Raw genomic sequence first — 8117 nt, 5'->3', positions numbered from 1 at the left:
TGATCTCATTTACATGCGAAATTGTATTTCAGACAACATTGTGGTCAAACCCCTACACATCTCTGACCACTTCTTCATTACATTTGACCTACATCTTGCTACTTGTGCACTCCCAACCCCTCTACCTGTTACTTTTAGAAGAAACCTACGCTCTCTCTCACACTCCCATCTTTCTTCTTTAGTATCCTCCTCCCTTCCCTCTCCTACTCACTTCTCATCCCTGGACACTAATGCAGCAACTGACACCTTATGCTCCACTCTCACCTCCTGTCTAGATGCTATATGCCCTCTCTCCTCCAGGCCAGCACGATCTGCTCCGACAACCCCTTGGTTATCCGATGTTCTTCGTGAGCATCGTTCCAAACTTAGGGCAGCTGAGAGAAAATGGCACAAATCTAAGGATCCATCCGACCTCAGTAAGTATCGGTCTATGCTCTCATCTTTCGCTACCCAAGTACATACAGCCAAATCTTCATACTTCCACAACAGGATCAACAATTCCCCGGACGCACGCAACCTTTTCAAAACATTTAATACACTGCTTTGTCCCCCTCCACCACCTCCCACAACTTCTATAACAGCTGATGATTTCGCCACATTTTTTACAGACAAAACTACATCGATCAATAATAAGTTCTCAGCTCCACACATACAGGAACTAAAATTGACCACAATCACGGCTGGAACACCCCACTTCTCCTTCTGTCCTTGCTCGGAGGCAGAAGTAACCAAACTTTTCCTCTCCAGCCATCCGACAACATGTCCTCTAGATCCTGTCCCCTCACACCTTCTCCAAGCAATCTCCCCTACAATCCTACCGGCGCTCACACACATCATCAACACATCTCTTCTCACAGGCACTTTTCCTACTTCATTTAAGCAGGCCCGGGTAACCCCACTGCTCAAAAAACCTACACTTAACTCTTCACTCATAGACAACTACAGACCTGTCTCCCTCCTTCCATTCATAGCAAAAACACTGGAACGGGCTGTTTTCAACCAGCTATCCTTATTCCTCTCACAGAACAATCTACTGGACTCTAACCAATCAGGGTTCAGAAGCGGCCATTCAACTGAGACTGCGCTACTGTCTGTCACTGAAGCCTTGCGGACGGCAAAAGCTGAGTCCAAATCATCGGTACTCATCTTGCTGGACCTATCTGCAGCTTTTGACACTGTGAATCACCAGATCCTCCTGTCCACCCTCTCAATGCTGGGTATTACAGGGACTTCACTTCGCTGGTTCAAATCCTACCTCTCTGGTAGGTCTTTCAGAGTGGCCTGGGGAGGCGAGGTATCCAAAACTCATCAACTGGTCACTGGGGTTCCTCAGGGTTCAGTTCTTGGACCTCTCCTCTTCTCCATATACACTACATCTCTGGGCCCCATCATACAGGCACATGGCTTCTCCTACCATTGCTATGCTGATGACACACAGCTCTATCTTTCTTTCAAACCAGACGATCCATCGGTAGCTGCACGGATCTCAGGTTGCCTGGCGGATATCTCTGCATGGATGAAGGAACACCATCTACAGCTCAACCTAGCAAAGACGGAACTCCTTATCTTTCCTGCCACTCCATCTCTACAGCATGACTTCTCCATCCAGCTAGGTTCATCAACAATTACCCCATCAACTTCAGCCAGAAATCTGGGTGTTATCTTTGACAACCAACTGACTTTCAAAGATCACATTGCTAAGACCGCTCGATCTTGCAGGTTTGCATTGTACAACATCAGAAAGATCAGGCCCTTCCTAACAGAGCATGCTACACAACTCCTCGTCCAGGCCCTGGTCATTTCCAGGCTGGACTACTGCAATGCTCTTTTAGCTGGTCTTCCAGCATGTACAATCAAGCCTCTACAAATGATTCAGAATGCAGCAGCACGACTGGTCTTCAACGAGCCCAAAAAGGCCCATGTCACACCTCTCTTCATATCCCTGCACTGGCTACCGGTTACAGCACGCATCAAATTCAAGACACTAATGCTGGCCTATAGGACAGCCACCGGATCATCACCTGCCTACCTCCATTCACTACTACACATCTACACTCCTTCCAGAAGACTGAGATCCTCTAGTGAAAGACGCCTCATTGTACCACCACAGAGAGGTATTAAATCACTGTCCAGAACATTCTCGTTCAACGTTCCTGCCTGGTGGAATGATCTTCCCACCCCTATCCGGAATGCAGACTCCTTAACAGCTTTCAAACGACTGCTGAAAACCCATCTTTTTCGACACTATCTGACTCAATAAAAAAAAAAAAAAAAAAAATCCTCCCTTCTAGCCTGTTTTTCCTCTCTTTCTTGATCTTCTCCTTCTAGCCTGCACTCTTCTAACAACGCCTGATATATGGTATTTTTGAACACTTCCTATGTTGATCTGCCTCCTTAGGATGAATCACTTGTTGTATTCCCAATTGTAAGTCGCTTTGGATAAAAGCGTCGGCTAAATGAATAAATATAAATGTAAATGTAGGGGCTCGTTTTGGCAAGTTGGGTGCAGTCGCGTGTGCTGGGAGCGAAGAACAGCAAGCGCAACTCTTCGTTAATATGGTGGACAGTATCTCCCCCTGTCACGTGGAAGACCGGGGTTAGATTCCCCAACGAGGAGACCTAGTTCTTTGCTGCTGTTAAACGACTCATCCAAAAGCTTTTGGTGCAGACAGAGGTCACAGAAGGAGTTCTGCTTCGAGGTCAACCGCAGCCAAAAACTGTGCGTTGGCCGGGAATCGAACCCGGGTCAACTTCTTGGAAGGCAGCTATGCTCACCACAATACCACCAACGCAGGCGCTCGGTGCCAGATTTAAGCGGTCAGATAAGAATGCTCGAATCCGGGTCATGGCAGCCCTTTGTCGTTGAGCGACGGGGAGGTCCAGCTTCTTTTTGCCAACTCACCCTTCAGTTGGATTTTGCGCCTGAAGCTCGGCGGCATCCTGTGCTGCCCGCCTCGAGACGAGAGCAGGCGGTCCACATGCAGGCGTAGTCGTGGCCGAGAGGTTAAGGCGATGGACTTGAAATCCATTGGGGTCTCCCCGCGCAGGTTCGAACCCTTCCGACTACGGTCGGGCATTCCCCCTTTTGCCTTTAGCTTTTTGCGACGGTGGTTTGGCCTTCGCTCTCTCTGACGTAATTGCGTGCGGCCTTTGTCCCGTAGCTCCTGTGGCAAGTGAGCTTCTGCTGGGCGGCTTGTGGAGAAAGTGTTCTTATATAAAAAGTAAGAGGCGCACAAAACGCAAGAGCCTGGATAGCTCAGTCGGTAGAGCATCAGACTTTTAATCTGAGGGTCCAGGGTTCAAGTCCCTGTTCGGGCGAAGGGCCATCTTCTTGTTGTCGCCCTCAGCTTGCAGTCGTGCCGGTCCAGCTCTGCCGTGTGGCGGCGTACGCTTAAAGATGTGATAGAGTTCAAATAGAGTGTTTGCTATGCTGCCCCTTTATGAATGTTTCGTTGCTTGTGGTGGGCTGTTTTCCCCTTTAGGAGTTTTATGCTAGGCGATTTCAGTAAAGCGGTAGCCAGTTCATTGTTTTTTCAGCCAACTTTGAGGTTGACAATGGGACAGAGGACCTTGGGGCCGCCGTAGTCGTGGCCGAGTGGTTAAGGCGATGGACTAGAAATCCATTGGGGTCTCCCCGCGCAGGTTCGAATCCTGCCGACTACGCTCTTCGCCGGTGCTGAGGAGAAGTGGCCGGGCCCTTTTCTTCCGTGTCCCTAGCACAGATTTGTGTGCCCTCTCTCCACAGTAATAAAAAGCGCCGCTAGTCCTTTTTTTTCAATTCGGACAGCCGGCACCACCAGATGTGAGCCAGTGGGGCGCCGTGATCGTATAGTGGAGAGTACTCTGCGTTGTGGCCGCAGCAACCCCGGTTCGAATCCGGGTCACGGCAGGCTTTTTGTTCACTGAGCTCCTTTCTGCCACCTCCATTTTTCGTACGGGTGCGGTGCCAGTTAAACTATACCAACAACGCAGGCAGCAGAGGCTGGCTTTCGGGGTCAACAAAGAAGGCTCGAAGCGCACGAGTCACTGATAGGGCCAAAAGAGCTAAAAGCCATCTTTGTTTGAGCCCGTCCAGAGTTTTTCTCGCGTCATGGACGAGAGAGCGCTGTCTTTCCATGCTTTCTAAAGAAATTTGAAGCTGCGAAGCTGGAAGCGCAAAGGCTGCAAACACAGACCATGACGAGGCGCGCTTCGTTCCACTGCATGCTGGCGGGTGGCCAGATTGACTCTGCTCTTGACACTCTAGTGTAGCTCTGCTGTGAGCAGAGCCCCCAAAAATACAGGTCACTCGCAAAGGTTCCCCTCCACGGAAATCTTTAGTAAAAGGCGAAAGATTTATGCGCTGATGACGAGAAACTCGAGATGTGTCTCTATGCCCTTGGACCTGTGCACTCACTGTGGTAAACCACTACGCTCACCAAGGGTAATCTAGGGTGCCGACACCTGCCAACATGATTTTCATCACCCCCCTCACTCCAAATGGGAGAAGTAAAAGTTATGAAAGTCCCTTCCCTCACCCAGTATTCACAAACCCGATCAAGGTAATGTCATCTCTTTTTTCATGCCCCCGTATTAGAGGCCAAAAAAATATTAAATGAAATAAAGCGGTCCAAATAATGACCCACTGTAATGTGTAGCATTCAAGATATTGAGAGACTTTAGCTCGTGGCGGGTCAATCTGGTATTTCATGGAGTGGGGGCTCGTTTTGGCAAGTTGGGTGCAGTCGCGTGTGCTGGGAGCGAAGAACAGCAAGCACAACTCTTCGTTAGTATGGTGGACAGTATCTCCCCCTGTCACGTGGAAGACCGGGGTTAGATTCCCCAATGAGGAGACCTAGTTCTTTGCTGCTGTTGAACGACTCATCCAAAAGCTTTTGGTTAAGACAGAGGTCACAGAAGGAGTTCTGCTTCGAGGTCAACCGCAGCCGAAAACAATGCGTTGGCCGGGAATCGAACCCGGGTCAACCGCTTGGAAGGCAGCTATGCTCACCACAATACCACCAACGCAGGCGCCCAGTGCCAGATTTAAGCGGTCAGAAAAGAATGCTCGAATCCGGGTCATGGCAGCTCTTTGTCGTTGAGCGACGGGGACGTCCAGCTTCTTTTTGCCAACTCACCGTTTAGTTGGATTTTGCGCCTGAAGCTCGGCGGCATCCTGTGCTGCCCGCCTCGAGACAAGAGAGCAGGCAGTCCACATGCAGGCGTAGTCGTGGCCGAGAGGTTAAGGCGTTGGACTCGAAATCTATTGGGGTCTGCCCGCGCAGGTTCGAACCCTGCTGACTACGGTCGGGCAACTTTGAGGTCAACAACGGGACAGAGGACATCGGAAGCCGCCGTAGTTGTGGCCGTACCTTCCAGCAATCAGCCGGCTGAACATTTCCTAGCAATATTTGAATACTTTCAAACGTCGTCCGAACGAGGTGCATACTCCTTTGTAACTACAACCGAACAGGTCCTAACGCAAATCCTAGCTTCGAACAAGTGGGGCAAAGCAGCCAATCAATTCCTACCAAGAGGAAAGAGCCAATCGGCCATCAATCGCGCTGCTGAATGAGTTTTTTTTTTTCATTTATATCAAGCAGGTGTGACCTTACAGTAGTTTACTGTTAGAATTTCAAAATCTTTCATCACTTGAATTAAGATTATATTAATTTAATTTTAAAGTACAGCCATCACAAAACCAGACCTTATAACAAAAAAATTGTTTACTGTTGTTACAAAATCAAAATTTTGCATAGCTATGACAGGACACACTGGCAAGTAACAATGCCTTGAAAAACTTAAATCTTAAAAAAAGATTTCTTTAAATATCTAAATTATTTAAAATAATAGATAATTATTTTTAGTTATATTTAAGAGAAAACACAATTCTAGATTATAATAATGTAGTAAAAACACGTTTTTTTTCTTCTGATTGATATAATAATTTTTTTTTAAAAATCTGCATACTATTATTTTTTCACACTATGTGTGAAGGGAAATCATTATACCATACAGGGCTAATAATTATTTCTCACTAACAGAAGAAAGAATAGATTCTAGAATAGATACTGCCAAATCCAAACAGACTCCATCATTGAAGCTGTGTCATAAAATCCATGGTATTGTTTTTTTTTTTTAAATAAAGTTACATTTCATCTAAAACACTGCTTAGATTCAGTGACCAACTGGGGTGCTTCACTAGATAATAGCTCGATTTTGCAAAACAAAATGGCACAAACTAATTAAGAGATTTGTCCACTAGGTGGCACGTTAGGTCAACATCGATCATTATAGAGAAAAGTTTCAAGCCTTTGAGAAAAATAGATCTATATTATTCGAAAATAAACTAATGATTTGAAGGATGAAAATCCGCTGCAGTTTAGTCACGTTTCAGCTGAAAATCACGCAGTAGTCTAAACACTGATTTTTACAAATGACACTCAAAATTCAAGGAGAAAAAATGAGATTTTTTTTGTGAAAGGGTTCATAAATACAAGTGTGTCTGGTAAAGGCAGCTAGCAGGCTAGCTAATTTGTTATGAATGTTTTTAATATTGGTCTCCAACACACAAAGAGGATTAACCTAATTGGCAGACGTAGTGCACCCCAAATTCAAACCAATCAAAAGCATCAGAATAGCACCGCTTTAATAAATGGCCTTAGCAGAAGGCATCGTGCATTTCAAAAACAGGCAAAGCAACAGATTAATATTATTCAACATATCCCAGATTTTTAAAGAAAATTTTTAGATGTAACCCCATTTGTAATCTTAGCATTTTCATAAGTAACTGTAATTTAATTACACATTTTTCTAAGTAACTGTAACGAATTACTGTTACATTTATTTTGTAATTAAATTACGTAACGCCGTTACATGTAACTAGTTACTCCCCAACGCTGACCATCCAATTAATATTAAAATCACCAGACATCATACATTCACAGCAGTTATCAAGAGGAGCAAGAAGATTCTTCAGTTCATTATAAAACTTTGCATCATGACATGGAGGATTATAAAGCACAACTATATTAAATGTCATATTTGGAGAAAGAATAACATTTAATGCCAAACACTCCATGTTCACCTTCAGTTCAAATTGTAAACATCTAAAATGCTCCCTTATATAATTTAAAACAACACCACCCCTTCCACTGACCCTATCTCTCCTATAACAAGTATATCCTGGTACATTAATTAGGTCAGTAAGAACATTATGATTCAACCAAGTCTCAGATATACACAAAAAATCCAAATTGGAATCAATAAGTAAATTCTGTATCTGATCTATTTTTGGTCATATACTTCTTATATTTATATGTCCTCCCAGTATTCCTTTAAGTTTATTCCCAGAGTTCCAGATGACTTTAGCATGATTCACAGTTTGAAAGAGTCTTGACTTCCTCTGTTTCAATATTGCATGATTTATTGCATGCCTTTTAGCCCTTGTAAAACTCTGTTGGCATTTGTCCGTTGTTGGCATTCGTCCGTTATTGCAGACGGGCCATTACGGTAATGACAATCTGTAACTGGCATATAAGGATTAATGTGAGGCATAGAACTTACCTCAGTGTCCATGTAAGTGAACTCAGACTGATCAAACACTACAGGTCCTTTTAAAAAAACTTAGCATATTGTGATAAAGTTCCTTATTTTCTTTAATGTACTGATAAACATGAGACTTTCATATATTTTAGATTCATTACACACAACTGAAGTAGTTCAAGCCTTTTATTGTTTTAATATTGATGATTTTGGCATACAGCTAATGAAAACCCCAAAATTTAAAAAAATTAGCATATTTCATCCGAGCAATAAAAGAAAAGTGTTTTTAATACAAAAAAAGTCAACATTCAAATAATTATGTTCAGTTATGCCCTCAATACTTGGTCGGGAATCCTTGTGCAGAAATGACTGCTTCAATGCGGCGTGGCATGGAGGCAATCAGCCTGTGGCACTGCTGAGGTGTTATGGAGGCCCAGGATGCTTCGATAGCGGCCTTAAGCTCATCCAGAGTGTTGGGTCTTGCGTCTCTCAACTTTCTCTTCACAATATCCCACAGATTCTCTATGGGGTTCAGGTCAGGAGAGTTGGCAGGCCAATTGAGCACAGTAATACCATGGTCAGTGAACCATTTA

At 44.5% G+C, this 8117-nt stretch overlaps 6 non-coding genes across 6 annotated transcripts; 5 read left to right on the top strand and 1 right to left on the bottom strand.

Moving 5' to 3' along the window:
- The first annotated feature begins 2986 nt into the window (after window positions 1–2986).
- trnas-uga (transfer RNA serine (anticodon UGA)) lies at window positions 2987–3068 on the top strand. Its single transcript has one exon. It is a non-coding gene; the product is annotated as a tRNA-Ser (tRNA).
- A 177-nt stretch (window positions 3069–3245) lies between these two features.
- trnak-uuu (transfer RNA lysine (anticodon UUU)) lies at window positions 3246–3318 on the top strand. Its single transcript has one exon. It is a non-coding gene; the product is annotated as a tRNA-Lys (tRNA).
- Window positions 3319–3581: 263 nt separating this feature from the next.
- On the top strand, window positions 3582–3663 carry trnas-aga (transfer RNA serine (anticodon AGA)). Its single transcript has one exon. It is a non-coding gene; the product is annotated as a tRNA-Ser (tRNA).
- Window positions 3664–3817: 154 nt separating this feature from the next.
- Window positions 3818–3889, top strand: trnah-gug (transfer RNA histidin (anticodon GUG)). The gene has a single exon. It is a non-coding gene; the product is annotated as a tRNA-His (tRNA).
- A 360-nt stretch (window positions 3890–4249) lies between these two features.
- LOC141289984 (U5 spliceosomal RNA) lies at window positions 4250–4364 on the bottom strand. The gene has a single exon (XR_012340025.1). It is a non-coding gene; the product is annotated as a U5 spliceosomal RNA (small nuclear RNA).
- An 839-nt stretch (window positions 4365–5203) lies between these two features.
- On the top strand, window positions 5204–5285 carry trnas-cga (transfer RNA serine (anticodon CGA)). Its single transcript has one exon. It is a non-coding gene; the product is annotated as a tRNA-Ser (tRNA).
- The last annotated feature ends 2832 nt before the right edge of the window (window positions 5286–8117 follow it).

The sequence above is a fragment of the Garra rufa genome, chromosome 1 (genome assembly GCF_049309525.1).
Source record: "Garra rufa chromosome 1, GarRuf1.0, whole genome shotgun sequence".
In the NCBI taxonomy this organism is placed as follows: Eukaryota; Metazoa; Chordata; class Actinopteri; order Cypriniformes; family Cyprinidae; genus Garra; species Garra rufa.
This window is presented reverse-complemented; position numbering and strand designations above follow the sequence as displayed.